This window comes from Nerophis lumbriciformis, linkage group LG17, assembly GCF_033978685.3.
Source record: "Nerophis lumbriciformis linkage group LG17, RoL_Nlum_v2.1, whole genome shotgun sequence".
NCBI classification, from domain to species: Eukaryota; Metazoa; Chordata; class Actinopteri; order Syngnathiformes; family Syngnathidae; genus Nerophis; species Nerophis lumbriciformis.
In genome coordinates, this window is record NC_084564.2 from 35,574,616 (window position 1) to 35,594,100 (window position 19,485).

The following is a 19,485-nucleotide window of genomic DNA, read 5'->3' on the forward strand; positions in this document are numbered from 1 at the left end:
ATCACTTATTTTTCTGTTGTTGAAACTTTACATTAGTTTTAGATGATACCACAAATTTAGGTATCAATCCGATACCAAATCGTTACAGGATCATACATTGGTCATAATTTAAGTCATCATGTGTCCAAAGTAGAGCAAATGTCAAAAAGTTCAGTTTGCATATTAAGAGACCTTTAAGAACATAATAAACTGGCAGAACTGTAAAAAAAACACATAACTACTCTAAGAACCAAACCCACCTGTTACAATTGAGTTTATTTTTCTTCATTTTGCTCTTGGACAATTTTGACATCAATCATTCGAGATGCTCAGTATTTGCTTTCATACTGCTATCCGATATGCTGATACCGTCCACTACTTCATTTCCGATACCGATTTTGCCGGCAATTCTTTCTTCAACCTAACATCAGATCACATCTCGCGGCATGAATTAACTCTTCTTTTTCTTGTCATGCCACAAATAAGCACTGTGCGTGCAAAATAAGAAATACCGCAATGTAAGTTAGAAGAAAAAAATTCCATATTTGTTTAACATTTTGTCTCAAGGCAGTAGTCCTTAAAAAACTATGAGCATTAATCAAATAAAATAAGTTAGATAGGTTAGTCTTTTGAATAAATTCACAATTAAGAATCGATTTACAAAACCCAAAACCAGTGAAGTTGGCACGTTGTGTAAATGGTAAATAAAAACAGAATACAATGATTTGCAAATCCTTTTCAACTTATATTCAAATGAATAGACTGCAAAGACAAGATACTTTATGTTACAACGGAGAAACGTATTATTTTTTTGCAAATAATCATTAACTTATAATTTAATGGCAGCAACACATTGCAAAAGAGTTGTCACAGGGGCATTTTTATCACATGACCTTTCCTTTTAACAACACTCAGTAAACGTTTGGGAACTGAGGAGACCAATTTTTGATGCTTTTCGGGTGGAATTCTTTCCCATTCTTGCTTGATGTACAGCTTAAGTTGTTCAACAGTCCGGGGGTCTCCATTGTGGTATTTTAGGCTTCATAATGCGCCACACATTTTCAATGGAAGACAGGTCTGGACTACAGGCAGGCCAGTCTAGTACCTGCACTCTTTTACTACGAAGCCACGCTGTTGTAACACGTGCAAAATGTGGCTTGGCATTGTCTTGCTGAAATAAGCAGGGGCGTCCATGAAAAAGACGTTGCTTGGATGGCAGCATATGTTGCTCCAAAACCTGTATGTACCTTTCAGCATTAATGGTGCCTTCACAGATGTGTAAGTTACCCATGCCTTGGGCACTAATACACCCCCATACCATCACAGATGCTGACTTTTCAACTTTGCGCCTATAACAGTCCGGATGGTTCTTTTCCTCTTTGGTCCAGAGGACACGACGTCCACAGTTTCCAAACACAATTTGAAATGTGGACTCATCAGACCACAAAACACTTTTCCACTTTGCATCAGTCCATCTTAGATGAGCTCGGGCCAAGCGGAGCCGGCGGTGTTTCTGGGTGTTGTTGATAAATGGCTTTCGCTTTGCATAGTAGAGTTTTAACTTGCACTTACAGATGTAGCGACAAACTGTAGTTACTAACAGTGGTTTTCTGAAGTGTTCCTGAGTCCATGTGGTGATTTCCTTTACACACTGATGTCAGTTTTTGATGCAGTACCGCCTGAGGGATCCAAAGTCCGCTTACATGCAGTGATTTCTCCACATTCTCTGAACCTTTTGATGATATTACGGACCGTAGATGGTGAAATCCCTAAATTCCTTGCAATAGCTCGTTGAGAAATGTTGTTCTTAAACTGTTGGACAATTTGCTCACGCATTTGTTGACAAAGTTGTGACCCTCGCCCCATCCTTGTTTGTGAATGACTGTGCATTTCATGGAATCTACTTTTATACCCATTCATGACACCCACCTGTTCCCAATTAGCCTGTTCACCTGTGGGATGTTCCAAATAAGTTTTTGATGAGCATTCCTCAACTTTCTCAGTCTTTTTTGCCACTTGTGCCAGGTTTTTTGAAACATGTTGCAGGCATCAAATTCCAAATGAGCTAATATTTTCAAAAAATAACAAAGTTTCTCAGTTCGAACGTTAATTATGATATATTTGCAGTCTATTCAATTGAATATAAGTTGAAAAGAATTTGCAAGTCATTGTATTCTGTTTTTATTTACCATTTACACAACGTGCCAATTTCACTGGTTCTGGGTTTTGTAAATATGGCAAGCGAATAACAACTTGGAAAGCTGCCCATGGTGCACAATAACAATATAAGAACTGAGAAAATTGCAAAGTATGAAGCTCTGGACTTATACGATCAATGACTTTACGAATTTAATGAGTAATTTTTTTCAGTAATCCTTATCAGTGTTTTGCTGCAATAACGTTGTGTGTGACTCCAAATGATTCATTTCATTGATTGCATTGACACAATCACACAGAATGTTAATATAATATAATAAAATAGAGCAACCCCAACGCAATCGAATCTTTACAATATTTAAAATATGTCCAGGGTGCACCCAGCCTTCCGCCCGAATGCAGCTGAGATAGGCTCCAGCACCCCCTGCGACCCCGGAAGGGACAAGCGGTAAACGATGGATGGATGGAAAATATAAATTTACAAAGCAACTGAGAAGACACGTGTGGAGGAGGGCGTGCAGGAATGGGGTGTGTATGGCCCGGCCTCGAAGCCAGCGGCAGGTGAGTAGATTACCCAGCTGGGGCTGATTATCTAATCACCTGTCGCCCTTATTAGCAGCAGTCGGAACGAGACACGTTGTTGGAGTTGGAGCCAGAGAGAGAGAGAGAGAGACACACGTACGAGACAGAGACTGCTGGAAAGCAATTCCAACCTGTTTATGTGAATAAAAACTTGCTCAACCCTGTACACCGGGCTCAAGGAAGATCTATCGGACTCAGGAGAACACTCCACGAGCAAAGACTCTCACAACACGCAAATACAATAATTTTTAAATACAATACTAAATAAAAGAAAAGTTGAAATTAACAATGGCAACAACAGTATCAATAAATACTTGGAAAATGTACTAACCTACTAACTAAGCTACAAGTTACTTTCGATTAAATGTAGCTAAGCTACAGGGGAAGCTATCCATATAGCTACATGGCAAAATTAAATGTAAATGGGTTATACTTGTATAGCGCTTTTCTACCTTCAAGGTACTCAAAGCGCTTTGACACTATTTCCACATTCACCCATTCACACACACATTCACACACTGATGGCGGGAGCTGCCATGCAAGGCCCTAACCACGACCCATCAGGAGCAAGGGTGAAGTGTCTTGCTAAAAGAAACAACGGACGTAACGAGGTTGGTAGAATCAGAATCAGAATGAGAAATACTTTATTAATCCCCGAGGGGAAATTAAAATGTGGGGATTGAACCAGGAACCCTCAGGTTGCTGGCACGGCCACTCTTCCAACCGTGCCCCAAAGTAGCTTGGGGACGGCTTACTACATAAAAACAGCTTGCTACATAAAAGCTACATTTAACGGCATTTATATCTATGGGCCAACATGTATAATATCAGTGTTAATGTAACAGAGTGGTCCATTACTATTATCTATCTGTCATTTAGCTGGGGACACCTTACAACTACTTCTAGGGGTCCCCTCGCACTCCACTGTATGTATTTATTTAGTTTGCCTTTTCTTTGACCCACCCCTATATTCTCTACCTACAGTAAAAAAAATAACAGCGTTTGTTTGTTGTTTGGGAACAGTTGGTAATGGTTATGACTTATGTGCAGTAAAACTGTTCATGAACTCAACTCACCTTAATGTGGTTTCTTAAATTTGTGTTTCACGTCTTAGATGAAGAGAGCAGTTATAATTTTTGTTCACAGAGTAAAAAATAAAAAATTAAGGTTTTGGACATTTTCTTCTCAAAACGCGCACATTTGTCTAAACATGACCAAGGACACGCATTATTGTAGGCAGTGTTGGGACTAACGCGTTACTTTGTACTGTAACGCTGTTAGTTTCGGCGGTAACTAGTAGTCTAACGCGTTGTTTTTTATATTCAGTAACTCAGTTACCGTTACTACATGATGCGTTACTGCGTTATCTTACGTTATTTTTTTATGTAGTATCGGCTAGGAACAGAAGATCTGAGTGTGTTTTATTGGAGAGTTGCAGTGTCGTCCTTCTGAATGTTCTTGTGTCACAACGGGGAAAGGGAAGAGGTGCGCTCTGTGTGTGTCTGGGTGTGGGTGTGGGTGTGGGGAGGGGGGCGTGTCTGTGTTTACTAACAAGACATTGTGGCGGAGCCGCAGTCGAGTTTCTTAAGATGGAGATATTCTCACTACTTTTCTTTTGTCGAGCACAAAGAAAATAACATTTTAGTTAAATGTAAGTTGTGTCTTGGATCAAAGATCGCATCTACTGCCCAAAACAGCAATTCAAATCTGCTGAAACAGCTACAAAAGCAACATGCTTCGACGAAGCTAGTAAAGAGAGACACACTTCACCTAAGGATTTTATCGGTGGGACTGCTAGCCAGGACAACATTGATAGAGCCATTGCAGCGTATGTGCTAGAAGACATGCAGGCTATTTCTACAGTGGAGTCACCCAATTTCAGGCAGCTAATTAGCATGATATCGGGTGTCAAACAGCAAATGGCACGAAAACATTTTCCAAGTTCCTGGACACAGTGGATAGTGAGCACATAAACATGGAAAGCAAGCTAAAGAAGACACTCAAAACTCTGCCTCCGCTCATCATTCAGCACTGAAGGTACACACACTCTGTCAATTCTCTTATATACTCTTTCAGTCTAGACTTCTTGAGTGTTTGATTATCACATCACTAAATGCATAGATTATAAAGTTCACAAACATAAAGAGGGATCCTAGTGGGCCAGGCCAATCTTTCCTTATCTCTAAACTAAAAGTGGGGAAATGCGTAGAGTGTTCTGGGCTTCAGTACAGTGTTGATCTCCTGAAGACATGATTTTATTTCAGAATTCCTTGAGAGAAAAAAATGCCTGGTTAGGCTTTGTGTATGTCATGTGTGCCTTCCTTGGGTGAAGCCAGGTTTACAGCTATGTTGTTATTATGCGGTTTGTTACTTATGTATGTTATGTTGCAGCTATTTAAAATAGTTTTGTCAATTTGTTCTGGCCTGAAACAAATTGGCCCTTTGAAACATATCTTTGTCTTTGTGTGTTGTATGTAGACCACATTGCTTAGCAGAGTTCAGTGATGCAAATGCATGTCAAGTTGATCAACAAATTGTATTATTCTCCAGTGCAATAACAGTACTGAAATGAAGACTAAAAGGGCATTAATGGGAGCTTTAAAAAAAAGAAGAAAAAAAGAATTAACTAAAAAGTTACTTTTCACAGTAACGCATTACTTTTTGATGTAAGTAACTGAGTTACTTTTGAAATAAAGTAACTAGTAACTGTAACTAGTTACTGGTTTTCAGTAACTAACCCAACACTGATTGTAGGTTTCTTGGACGTTGTCTTCATCACTAAAAGAAAAATCAAATCTGCGGGAGAGAATTTTTTTTTTTTTTTTTTTTGAGTGGTGAGCTTGAAGCGTCCTTCTGTCTCTGACTCCCTCGTCGTCATGTGACATGAGTGCGTGACTGCTATGAGTTTGCTTGCTAGTTTCGATAACCCGCCTTATCTTGTTCGTAATGTTTCGCAGTAACCTTAGCCGATTGTGACTCATCATACAAACACCAACCAATCATCATGGATTTTCTCAGTATGTACGGATGTTCTCATTCATCCAGGTCATTGTATTTTCTCCATATTTTTCAAACCTTGATTTGCAGTCCATTTTCTCTCTTTGTAGATTGTAGCTTTGGTGTAAGCTACATGCTAAATGGGTCTAAAAGTAGCTTAGCTACAGAAAATGATACTGGTTAAAAGAGTAGCTAAGCTACCGCCAAGCAACTGGTAAATGTAGTTAACCTACCAGAAAAGCTACATGTAGCACTGTAACAATAATAACAACAACATTAAAGGCCTACTGAAATTCGATTTTCTTATTTAAACGGGGATAGCAGGTCCATTCTATGTTTCTTACTTGATCATTTTGCGATATTGCCATATTTTTGCTGAAAGGATTTAGTAGAGAACATCGACGACGAAAGTTCGCAACTTTTTGTCGCTGATGAAAAAGCCTTGCCTGTACCGGAAGTAGCAGATGAGTAGCGTGACGTCACAGGTTGTGGAGCTCCTCACATCTGCACATTGTTTACAATCATGGCCACCAGCAGCAAGAGCGATTCGGACCAAGAAAGCGACGATTTCCCCATTAATTTGAGCGAGGATGAAAGATTTGTGGATGAGGAAAGTGAGAGTGAAGGACTAGAGGGCAGTGGGAGCGTATTCAGATAGGGAAGATGCTGTGAGAGGCGGATGGAACCTGATATTCAGCTGGGAATGACTAAAACAGTAAATAAACACAAGACATATATATATACTCTATTAGCCACAACACAACCAGGTTTATATTTAATATGCCACAAATTAATCCCGCATAACAAACACCTCCCCCCTCCCGTCCATATAACCCGCCAATACAACTCAAACACTTGCACAACACACTCAATCCCACAGCCCAAAGTACCGTTCACCTCCCCAAAGTTCATACAGCACATATATTTCCCCAAAGTCCCCAAAGTTACGTACGTGACTTGCACATAGCGGCACGCACGTACGGGCAAGCGATGTTTGGAAGCCGCAGCTGCATGCGTACTCACGGTACCGCGTCTGCGCATCCAACTCGAAGTCCTCCTGGTAAGAGTCTCTGTTGTCCCAGTTCTCCACAGGCCAATAGTAAAGCTTGACTGTTATCTTCCGGGAATGTAAACATTGAAACACCGGCTGTGTTTGTGTTGCTGCAGTCGGCTGCAATACACCGCTTCCCACCTACAGTTTTCTTCTTTGCTGTCTCCATTGTTCATTGAACAAATTGAAAAAGGATTCACCAACACAGATGTCTAGAATACTGTGGAATTTTTCGATGAAAACAGACGACTTAATAGCTGGCCACCAAGCTGTCCCAAAATGTCCTCTACAATCTGTGACGTCACGCGCTGACGTCATCATACCGAGACGTTTTCAGCAGGATATTTCGCGCAAAATTTAAAATTGCACTTTAGTAAGCTAACCCGGCCGTATTGGCATGTGTTGCAATGTTAAGATTTCATCATTGACATATAAACTATCAGACTGCGTGGTCGGTAGTAGTGGGTTTCAGTAAGCCTTTAACAATAGTGATTAAAAACATTTAACAACAAACATAAATAATGACCATAATGGAAACTGTGTCAAGGAGAGGCTCCAGAGAGTGGTAGGCAGCACAGCGGATCATCGGCTGCCCTCTCCCCTCCCTGACAGACATTTACACCTCCCGTTGCCTCAGCAGAGCTACCAACATTATCAAGGACAGCTCTCACCCTGGCTTTGACCTGTTTGACCTGCTGCCCTCAGGAAGGCGCTACAGGGTCATCAGGTCCAAGACAAACAGTGTCACAAGGTGTTGGTGACGAACCCCAAGATGCAAAGAAGGCAGGATTAGTGCAGGAAAACATAATTTAATGTCCAAAATAAATGTAAAACACAAACCAGGAACTAGAAATAGCCAAACTGAAAACAGGAACCAGAAAACAGAAAAACTGGAAACAGCTAACGGCTAACTGGATAACACGAAACAAAAGAGCGAGGAGACAGCAAACTGTAAATAGCTATTAGGAACAGCTTACCGCAAACAATGAGAATGACAAGTAGTAGCTCCAACGACAAGTAGTAGACAATGACATTGACAATACTCCAGCACAGACTGGATGGCAAGGCAGGTTTAAATAGTAGCTGCCTGATTGACACCAGGTGTGGCGAGGTGCCAATCAGCCGCAGCTGAGGGGAAGCAGCGCTCAGGGAGACAAGCAGGAACCAACCAAAATAAAATTGCTGACAGGAAATAAAGACAAACACAGAGGAAAAACTAAAACATAACCAAACTGTCAGGGACAAACCTGACAGTAGCCCCCCTTCCCATAACGGATACCAGACGTTCTAGAACCCCCCCCCCCCAAAAAAAAAAAAACAGTTCAAAGTCATGGGAGGGTGGAGGGAGGACAAGGCGGTGGGCCGCCAGGCCAAGTGTCCCCACAACCAGCGGGGACGAGTCAGGTGGCGACGACGAGTTGAACGCCGCCGCAATTGGCGAGGCAATCGCCCATGAAACGACCACATCCGTGGCCGACGAGAGGTTGGTGGTGCCCTCTGCTGGCCCACCGGAGAGGATGGTGGCGCCCTCTGATGGCCCACCGGAGAGGATGGTAGCGCCCTCTGCTGCATGGTGGCGTCTGTTGCAGACCCACTGGGGTGAGGAGTAGCTGTGCCTCCCCAGCTGCAGAGCTACTCATAACCCCCCCCCTCAAGGGACGGATCCCAGATGTCCCCAGATAGGCCCACAGATGAAAGGGATGGGTGGGAGAGGGCTTGAAATGAGGCCGAAGTTTTCCTCAATTTAGCCATCATTGCAAGAATCCCGTCAAGCCTCTCCGCCATCGAAATCTCCGCGGGGTTCGTAATAGGCTGAAGTATTCTGTCACAATGTGTTGGTGATGAACCCCAAGATGCAGAGAAGGCAGGCTTGGTGCGGGAAAACATAATTTAATGTCCAAAATAAATGTAAAACACAAATCAGGAACTAGGAATAGCCAAACTGAAGACAGGAACCAGCAAACAGAAAAACTGGAAACAGCTAACGGCTAACAGGATAACACGAAACAAAAGAGCTAGGAGACAGCAAACTGTAAATAGCTATTAGGAACAGCTTACCGCAAACAATGAGAATGACAAGTAGTAGCTCCAACGACAAGTAGTAGACAATGACATCGACGATACTCCAGCCCAGACTGGATGCCAAGGCAGGTTTAAATAGTAGCTGCCTGATTGACACCAGGTGTGGCGAGGTGCCAATCAGCCGCAGCTGAGGGGAAGCAGCGCTCAGGGAGACAAGCAAGAAACAACCAAAATAAAAGCGCTGACAGGAAATAAAGACAAACACAGAGGAACAACTAAAACATAACCAAACTGTCAGGGACAAACCTGACAAACAGACTCAAGAACAGTTTTTTCCCTAAAGCCGTAACCACGTTGAACTCTCATAGGCACTGATTTTATAGTTTAGCACCGCTTTGTATGCAATTATTTCTTTCCACCCACAGTCTGAATGCTTCTATATATATATATATATATATATATATATATATATATATATATATATATATATATATAATATTTAATATTTGTTAGAATAATTATGTGTAAGTTATCACACAACTCTTATGCTTAAAGGCCGTTGCTAGTTATTATCAATTGTGCTGAAGTTGTACTTTTCTATCTGTGCAAAGCGAGTCGTCTCGTAACAGTGTTTGTTTCCAGAATCGGCCTGCTGACTGCCAAGCGCGAACATCGAGTGCCGTGACGGAGACAGAGCAGAGACAGGGCGATATCACGAATGTCAGCACATTTGCATTCCATTAATTGTCATATATTGTGTCTAACTGGGCCGTTGAGATTACCCCCTTTCCCTCAGCGACAGCCTCAGTGATGTAACCAGGGACCTCCCAAATAAATAGAGGAAGCATGTCGGTAGGATTTTAGAGCGTAGTTTGGATCTGTAACGAGAGTACAGCTCAATAACGTCTCCTCATTGAGCCAAATTGAACTCTGTCTTCACATGATTCCTTGCTTCTTGTCTGTTTAATAGATGTCATCAGTGTTTGAACCTGACAATATTTAAACAACACATTCAGAACATTCGTTCTCAGGACTAGACTGTGCACCGTACCTCCTTTTGCACTATTTATTTTCTTTCCTTCCTATGTTTTGCATATTTATAGACTGTCGCACTGATACTGGAGTTGCTTTTAATCTCATTGTACCTGTGTATAGTGACAATACAAAGGCATTCTATTCGGTTCTATTCATTATTATCAGTTGTCATACACTATATTGCCAAAAATATTTGGCCACCCATCCAAATGATCAGAATCAGGTGTCCTGATTCACTTGGCCCGGCCACAGGTGTATAACAATCAAGCACTTAAGCATGGAGACTGTTTCTACAAACATTTGTGAAAGAATGGGCCCGTCTCAGGAGCTCAGTAATTTCCAGCGTGGAACTGTCATACCAGGCCCGACCCTAACCAATCTGGCGCCCTAGGCAAGATTTTAGGTGGCGCCCCCCCACATCGGCAGTGAAGTGCATATACTCACAAGAAACCGAATAGCTTTGTCTTTGACCTTTTTTTTTTTTTTACTTACAACTATACCTAATATATAAAGGGGTGGAAAAGTGACTATTACCTGCAGGGCAAACATAGCTAACCAGAAGGCAAAAACAATGTAAACAAAAAACAGCTGCTTAAAAGATCTAATACAAATGTCCCTGAGGAATGTAAGGTGGGAGTACTGTAATTACCTAACGTTACATTATTATTTTCCATAACAATTTAGCCCCCTCCACAATATTAACCCGACGTTAAAACAGAACTAGCTATTTATTGATTAGCAATTGCCGAATCATGTGACATTAGCTTATTGCTAAAAAGCCGGGTACTATCACATTCTGTAACAGACAAATCATTTCATGTTCGGCTCACCTACCTGCTACCTCTGTCTTTTCTCGTTTCTCCTCCTCTTCTTTTCTCTTTTTTCTTCCCTGGGCACCTGACAGTTTTGGCCGTTTTTACATCTTGTGTTGATTTTTTGATGTGGTGACGTCCAAAAAGAGTCATGATACGGGAAGGGAGGGGGCGCACCGTGCGGGGGGAGAGGGGGGGGGGGGGAGGGGGCGTAATGTTGTAACAAATAATATTTCTATTATATAGGCTTTACTTTGCATTTTAATTAACGTGGGATTATTTTTTGTATTTAGAAATAATAGTACCAACTTTTTCTTTTTTCTTTTTTTTTCTCCAACATTTGTGGCACTGGCGTGGTGCCCCCTGATGGACGGCGCCCTTAGCATTTGCCTATACGGCCTATGCCACGGGCCGGCCCTGTGTCATAGGATGCCACCTGTGCAACAAATCCAGTCGTGAAATTTCCTCGCTCCTAAATATTCCAAAGTCAACTGTGGGCTTTATTGTAAGAAAATGGAAGAGTTTGGGAACAACAGCAACTCAGCCACCAAGTGGTAGGCCACGTAAACTGACATAGAGGGGTCAGTTGCCCAGTCAGTTTCTACAGAGCTCCAATTTTCATGTGACCTTCCAATTAGCCCACGTACAGTACGCAGGGAGCTTCATGGAATGGGTTTCCATGGCCGAGCAGCTGTATCTAAGCCATACATCACCAAGTTCAATGCAAAGCGTGGGATGAAGTGGTGTAAAGCACGTCGCCACTGGACTCAAGAGCAGTGGAGACGCCTACTCTGGAGTGATGGATCACGCTTTTCCATCTGGCAATCTGATGGAGTCTGGGTTTGGAGGTTGCCAGGGGAACGATACAGTTTGAACTGCTTTGTGCCAAGTGTGAAAATTGGTGGAGGAGGAATTACGGTGTAGGGTTGTTTTTCAGGAGTTGAACTTTGAATGCTCCAGGATACCAAAGCATTTTGGACAATTCCATGCTCCCAACCTTGTGGGAACAGTTTGGAGCGGGCCCCTTCCTCTTCCAACATTACTGTGCACCAGTGCACAAAGCAAGGTCCATAAAGACATGGATGACTGGTGTGGATGAACTTGACTGTCCTGCACAGAGAACTGACCTTAACCTGATAGAACACCTTTGCGATGAATTAGAACGGAGACTGAGAGCCAGGCCTTCTCGACCAACATCAGTGTGTGACCTCACCAATGCGCTTTTGGAAGAATGGTGGAAAATTCCTACAAACACACTCCGCAACCTTGTGGACAGCCTTCCCAGAAGAGTTGAAGCTGTAATAGCTCCAAAAGGTCGACCGACATCATATTGAACTCTATGGGTTAGGAATTGGATGGCACTTCAAGTTCATATGTGAGTCAAGGCAGGTGGTCGAATACTTTTGGCAATATAGTGTATGATAAAAACAATAACATCAGATACAGTAGCTTACATTTGCATTGCATCTCATAAGCTTGACAACCACACTGTAGCCATTATTCAGCCCACGAATGAGCCCTATTTTAAGTTTGTTTAATAGTTTAAACAAAAGGATTGTTCCTGAGGTGTGAATTTCGATTAGAAGTATTGAAGCGAGACGCCTTACACCCCCCTCACACAAGCAGCACTTTACAGTTACTGCAAATTACATATTTACAATCGGGAGGCGAAACTTGGCAATCATTTTTTACTGAGCTTGAACTGGCAAGCTTGTTCCTCCACGGAGCACAAAGCAGTGCGATGAGGTCATCACTCACGTGCCAAAATCCAGGCAATACCTTGTCTGATACCATTATCAGCAGAAAAAACCCTGATACTGATATGCTTTTGTTTTACATTTTCATGTCGATGACATTAGGCGGGGGATATTTTTAGAATCAGAATCAGAATCAGAAATACTTTATTAATCCCTGAGGGGAAATTACAATTTTCAGCACAATCCCATTCAAGATCAGACAAACATTACAGGGAGACAGAACAGGATCTTCTGCCAACTTTCTGACATCCAAGTTAAGGTTGTCACGATATCGTCAAGTCACGACACGCTACGATATACGGTTGTTACACCATACCCCTTCACGCAGCCTCCGCTCTTCTGATGCCAACCTCCTCTCCCCACCACTCAGAACCAACCTCCGGACCTGGGGTGATAGAGCCTTCTCCATCGCTGCTCCCACCCTCTGGAACTCTCTTCCCAAACCCATCCGTGACTGTTCAGACTAGAGATGCGCGGATAGGCAATTATTTCATCCGCAACCGCATCACAAAAGTCGTCAACCATCCGCATCCACCCGAACTAACATTTAATCAAAACCGCACCCGCCCGCACCCGCCCGTTGTTATATATCTAATATAGACGATGCAAGGCATTAGTGAGGTTATAAAGCTTTTGCCTGTTAAAGAAAGGAGACTGATCCAATGCAGCAGAGACATTCAATGCGGGCGACGCTGTCACGGCCCAGACGCACACCAGTGCGCAATCATCTGGGAGCCGCGCTGAGCGCACCTCCAAGCGCTCTCGCGCCACTCAAACTGCTGCAGGCAGCTGCGTTCTATCTTGTTTTAACATCCTGTGGCACTCTTCTGGGATCACGGCGGACAAAACTGCTCATGCTCAGGGTGTTTGTGGAGATTCGGGGTTTTGCACAAATGTGATGCACCATGTTAGATGTCCCGGTTTTGGGACTGTCGTAGACATAAACAGCGTCGCAGCTCTTGCAAATCACTTAGCCAGCATTACTATCATCCTGATTTACAACCTCATAAAAATGAGTCCACGCTGAACTTTTCTGGCCTTTTTTTCCCCTGGTCTTTAGTATTCCTTTTTTTAGTTTGTCGCGTACCACGTTTGCTGCCGGCGTTGCCATCTCTTTTTTTTTTCTTCTTCTGTTGTGGCATATGCTGCAGGTGCCTGCTCGTTTTTCGTATGTGGGTAACAACATTTAACTATGTATATATATTTCCGAATTGGTTTAACTGCCACCCGCCTGAATCTATTTAAAATCTAATTTTTTTAAATTTCAACCGCCCGACCCGACCCGCGGATAAAATCTAATTTTTTTTTATTTCAACCGCCCGACCCGCGGATAATCCGCGGACTCCGCGGTTGTGTCCGCAAACCGCGCATCTCTAGTTCAGACCTTCCTTCCTTCAAAAGCCTTCTCAAAACGCACTTCTTCAGATCTGCTTTTAACCAGTGGTTAGTGTTCTGTGTCTTGTAATGTCCCGTCTTGTAAATGTCCAGAATGTATTTTACAATGTACTGCTTTTATACACTGCAAAAACTGAAATCTAAATAAGATTAAATATCTCAAATAAGGGTGATATTTGCTTATTTTATAAGATAATTCTTCTCACTAAGCAAATTTTATGTTAGAGTGTTTTACTTGTTTTAAGTGTTTTGGTCCTAAATGATCTCAGTAAGATATTACAGCTTGTTGCTGGGATTTGATGACCTATATTGAGTAAAACATGCTTGAAACTAGAATATCAACTGTTGCAAAGCTGTGTCATCAACACTCACAAGTATAAACATACTTTTTTAAATAATAATTTCTTATTTTAAGCATGTAAAAAAAAGAAAATCATGACTTTGACACAATTGTGTCTCATATTAAAACAAATGACAGCCAAATGGACTTTGCTGTTTTATTTTCAATGAAACAAGAGAAAATACGTACTCATATAGTAGTACATTTGTTATTAGTGAGTACCGTATTTTTCGGAGTATAAGTCGCACCTGCCGAAAATGCATAATAAAGAAGGAAAAACAACATATATAAGTCGCACTGGAGCCCGGCCAAACGATGAAAAAAACTGCGACTTATAGTCCGAAAAATACGGTATATACTTATTTTAAGGTATTTTTGGGTTCATTGAGGATAGCTAATTTTACTTGTTTTGGAAAGTCTTGACAAGCCAAATGTTCTTGTTCTATTGGCAGATCATTTTGCTTAGTTCAAATAAAATACCCCTAATTTTTGTATTGTTTTTTCTTGTTTTTGAACACTGACTTTTTGCAGTGTGTTTCCTGTATTTTGTATTATTACTTTGAACTGTTTTATATTTTAATTTTGTATCCTGTAAAGCGTCTTTGAGCATTTTGAAAAACGCTATACCAAATAAAATGTATTATTATTATCATTATTTACTGGCAAGACAAAAAAATAGTGCAGCAGGGTAGCGCACAGGAAGCATAGAAAGCATCCTGATTGGTAACCAGGAACAGGTCTGACATATTGCCAATCAGGGGTAGGTGAGAAAGCCAGCGCCCAGACAGGTGAAATAGTGGCACAAGGAGGCAAACAGGAGATGGAAACAAAAATAAGAGCGTTGGACAGGAAATAAAACAAAGCTAAGAATAATCATCATGAGAGCTCATGACAACGATATAGGGCTCACGATATGAAACACCTAAGATACAATACAAAAAAAATATTTAAGAAATGACCCAATAAAGATGTGTTTAACACATTTTTGTTTATAAAAAATAATTTGGTGCCAAAAGAGACAATGTGTGGGAAAATTCTTCTTAGGGTTGGGCGTTATACTGGTATTATAGTTAATAAAACTGGGGGTGGAATTAAATAAGTTATCTTCTTCCCACTCCCTCTCAGGCAAAACTGGACAATCATGCTTACATACTGTTGTCACGGCGGGGTTGCAGCTTACTGCGAGGTTCGTTCTCCCGGGACGCAAACGGACGACTCCGGACAGTACTTGCAGGTAGGAACATGATTTCATCTTGAAAAGTCCAAACAGCACCACAAACAGAAAAGTAAACAGGAGCACGAAGCAAACAATGAGCGTGGCGAGCTAGGTGACTAAATAGCTCTCTGATTAGTGGTTGACAGCAGCTGAGCGTGGGACCACTAACCAGAGGCAGGTGAACCCAATTAATCCCCATGGTGACCAAACTAAACCCCCATTAGTGCACAAACAGGAACAAAGGGAGTCCAAAACTAACAGAACATAACAAAACATGATCCGGACCACGGATCATGACAACTGTACATTACCTTTTGCACTATATTAATTTATATTATTATGTGTTGTCAACTTTGTACTTTATGTCATTGCCTGAAATAAATAGATAACTAAAATGAATGAAATGAATATTGGTATATTTTAGAAAGTGGCCGTTTGCTCTTCTCTGTGTCTGACGGGCAAAGCCCAGGGAATCCTCCTTGACTCACCCTCGCCCCTCGTGTGTTTACGGACACATCTCTGACGCACAATGACATTTTAAAGAGTTTTCCACAGACTAACCCAATCGATGCTCTGCATCCTGGGGTCACGACCAACAACACTTACGTCGAAACGTAACACACTCAATAAACGAAGCAACAAAATATAAATCCAAAGCTTTCTACTAATCGAGCTAATCAATTATTTGTCGCAGCCTTAATTGTAAAGCTGTCCAATTGGACTCATGAGTCGACGGAGAATTCAATACCGATCCGCTTCAAGTCTTCCTCCATCTTGTAAACACTGCAGCGTGTCAGCTGCTACAGCAAGGCTAGGATAGGATGGGATGGACTTGATTTATCCCACAGTGGGGAAATGATGCGGTTGCGGTGCAGAAAAAAAAAAGGTCCATAAACATAAGGTAAAAACACATGAAAACAAGAGGGAAGTATTGAAGAACACAAACGACATAAAAGACATCAAAAGAGCACAGAGTTGATACAACCAACTGCCACTAAAGCGGTGACATGTAGGGGGGGAAAAAAGGGGGAAAAAAAATCAAATATCATTCCATCCCTTTGCATTCTTAAACCTATTGTTATCTGGTTCAAGCTTGTGCACGTCTGAATTCCATTTTGCCATTTTTTTAATTTTATTTGCTGTATTTTTCTGACTATAAGGTGCAATTAACATCGACAGTGCGCCTTATGGCCCGGTGCGCCTAATGTACGGAATAATTCTGGTTGTGCTTACCGACCTCGAAGCAATTTTATTTGGCACATGGTGTAATGATAAGTGTGACCAGTAGATGGCAGTCACACATAAGATACGTGTAGACTGTGGGCATGACGTTAAAGTGCATCCGGCAGTGGAGGCCTAGTACCTGATTGTCCCCCAGCCTGGGATACGGTGAAGACCTCAACGGCGGAGCAGGCGGAAAACGGTAGATGTATAAACCACCACAACGGCTACGATGGCGGAAGAAGGCACCCCCACATCCATGTGGGCCCAGTTATGGGGAAATAACAACCCAAGACCTCAACGGTGGAACAGTTTTTATCCAAAGTTTGCATTTGTCATTTTTAGAGATGTCCGATAATATCGGCCTGCCAATATTATCGACCGATAAATACTTTAAAATGTAATATCGGAAATGATCGGTAACGGTTCGGAAATTATCTGTATCGGTTTCAAAAAGTAAAATTTATGACTTTTAAAATGCCTCTGTGTACACGAACGTAGTAAGAAGTACAGAGCGCCAATAAACCTTAAAGGCACTGGTTTTATGTGCCGGCCCAGTCACATAATATTTACGAATTTTCACACACACAAGTGAATGCCATCCATACTTGGTCAACAGCCATACAGGTCACACTGAGGGTGGCCGTATAAACAACTTTAACACTGTTACAAATATGCGCCACACTGTGAACCATACTTGCCAACCCTCCCGGATTTTCCGGGAGACTCCCGAAATTCAGCGCCTCTCCCGAAAACCTCCCGAGACAAATTTTTTCCTAAAATCTCCCGAAATTCAGGCGCCCTCCAGCTCCATGCGGACCTGAGTGACGTGTCGACAGCCTGTTTTCACGTCCGCTTTCCCACAATATAAACAGCGTGCCTGCCCAATCACGTTATAACTGTAGAATGATCGAGGGCGAGTTCTTGGTTTCTAATGTGGGTTTATTGTTAGGCAGTTTCATTAACGTCCTCCCAGCGCGGTAACAACCCACAACAACAGCAGTCACGTTTTCGTCTACCGTAAAGCAGTTCGTCTCCCGTAAACAGCAATGTTGTGACGCTCTTAAACAGGACAATACTGCCATCTACTGTACATGCATATGTGACAATAACATCTAGGGCTTTTAGAGAGTGCAGTGCACAACTGCGCACACAACAAGGAGACGAAGCAGAATGCATCATCAGAGAGGGTGTTCAGCATGGTTAGAAAAATAGTGACAGAGAATAGAACAAGGATGGACAATTCAACCCTTAACTCAACAATGAGTAGATGAGTGTTATGTGTGTGTATATGTGTAAATAAATTAACACTGAAATTCAAGTATTTCTCTTATTTTAATATATATATATATATGTATATATATATATATATATATATATATATATATATATATATATATATATATATATATATATATATATATATATATGAAGACTTGACTTGGTGAATTCTAGCTGTAAATATACTCCTCCCCTCTTAACCACGCCCCCAACCACGTGTTCCCCATACTAAAGTGTTGCCTTGTTTTTTTTACTGGTGCACAAAATGAACCGTGCATGAACATCACCTTCTTCAAAGAACAAAACCAACACAGTGCATAAACTCACAACAAATTACACGCCTGCAAATCAGTCAAATGTTGCCGTATCCGCAATACGCCGATAGGGAGAAGTTTGTATCTACACGATGAGTCGGGTGTGTCTTGACCTCCGCCGAACCCCTGAGGCCGACTCACCGAACCCCTAGGGTTCGATCGAACCCAGGTTAAGAACCACTGATATATATATATATATATATATATCTGGCATGACAACAACCTAATGTAAGGGCTCGTGCAAAGTCAACAGATCAAGCGTGTAGCTTTCATTTTTAAGGAAACGTATTAGATTTTTTTTCCATTTTATAATTAGCCTATTGAGTCAGACTGCCGAGAAACATGATGAACATTTCCAAGCATTTCACCCAAAATTCAAGCATTTTCAAGGTTTTTAAGCACCCGTACGAACCCTGTTTATGACATCCCTTCTTTGAATTATGATCTGACCCATGTGTACTCTGACAGTGAGTGCAGAGCACTGCATGTCACTAACTAGTAATGGTGTAACGGTACGTGTATTTGTATTGAACCGTTTCGGTACGGGGGGTTCGTTCGGTTCGGAATGGAGGTGCACCAAACAAGTTTCCACACGGACATATTAAGTAGCGTACCGCACGTTGTGTAAACAATGCACACTGAGGCACAACATACGGCATGCTAGCAACGACCGGGCTACGACAACATGTAAAAGCCAGACCTGGAAGACCCTCCTGCCTCGTTAAGATCTCCCGTTTGGGAACATTTCGGCTTCGCGGTGCGATACAACTACAGATAACATTGCTTCAACGAAGAGAAAGACGAGCGTGGTGCAAACACAGCATTCAAGCAGCCTCTCCTCGGCGAGTCAGGCAGGGCTAAGGCAATAACAAATGCCGTTGGTGTTTTTATATTAGCAGATTTAAGACCATATTGCATTAAAGGGGAACATTATCACACTTTCAGAATTGTTAAAACCATTAAAAATCAGTTCCCAGTGGCTTATTATGTTTTTTTCAAAATTTTACCCATCACACAATATCCCTAAAAAAGCTTCAAAGTGCCTGATTTTAACCACCCGTCCATTTTCCTGTGACGTCACATAGTGAAGCCAAAACAAACAAACAAGCTATAGCGACATTAGCTCGGATTCAGACTCGGATTTCAGCGGCTTAAGCGATTCAACAGATTACGAATGTATTGAAACGGATGGTTGTAGTGTGGAGGCAGGTAGCGAAAACGAAATTGAAGAAGAAACTGAAGCTATTGAGCCATATCGGATTGAATCGTATGCAAGCGAAACTGACGAAAACGACACGACAGCCAGCGACACGGGAGAAAGCGAGG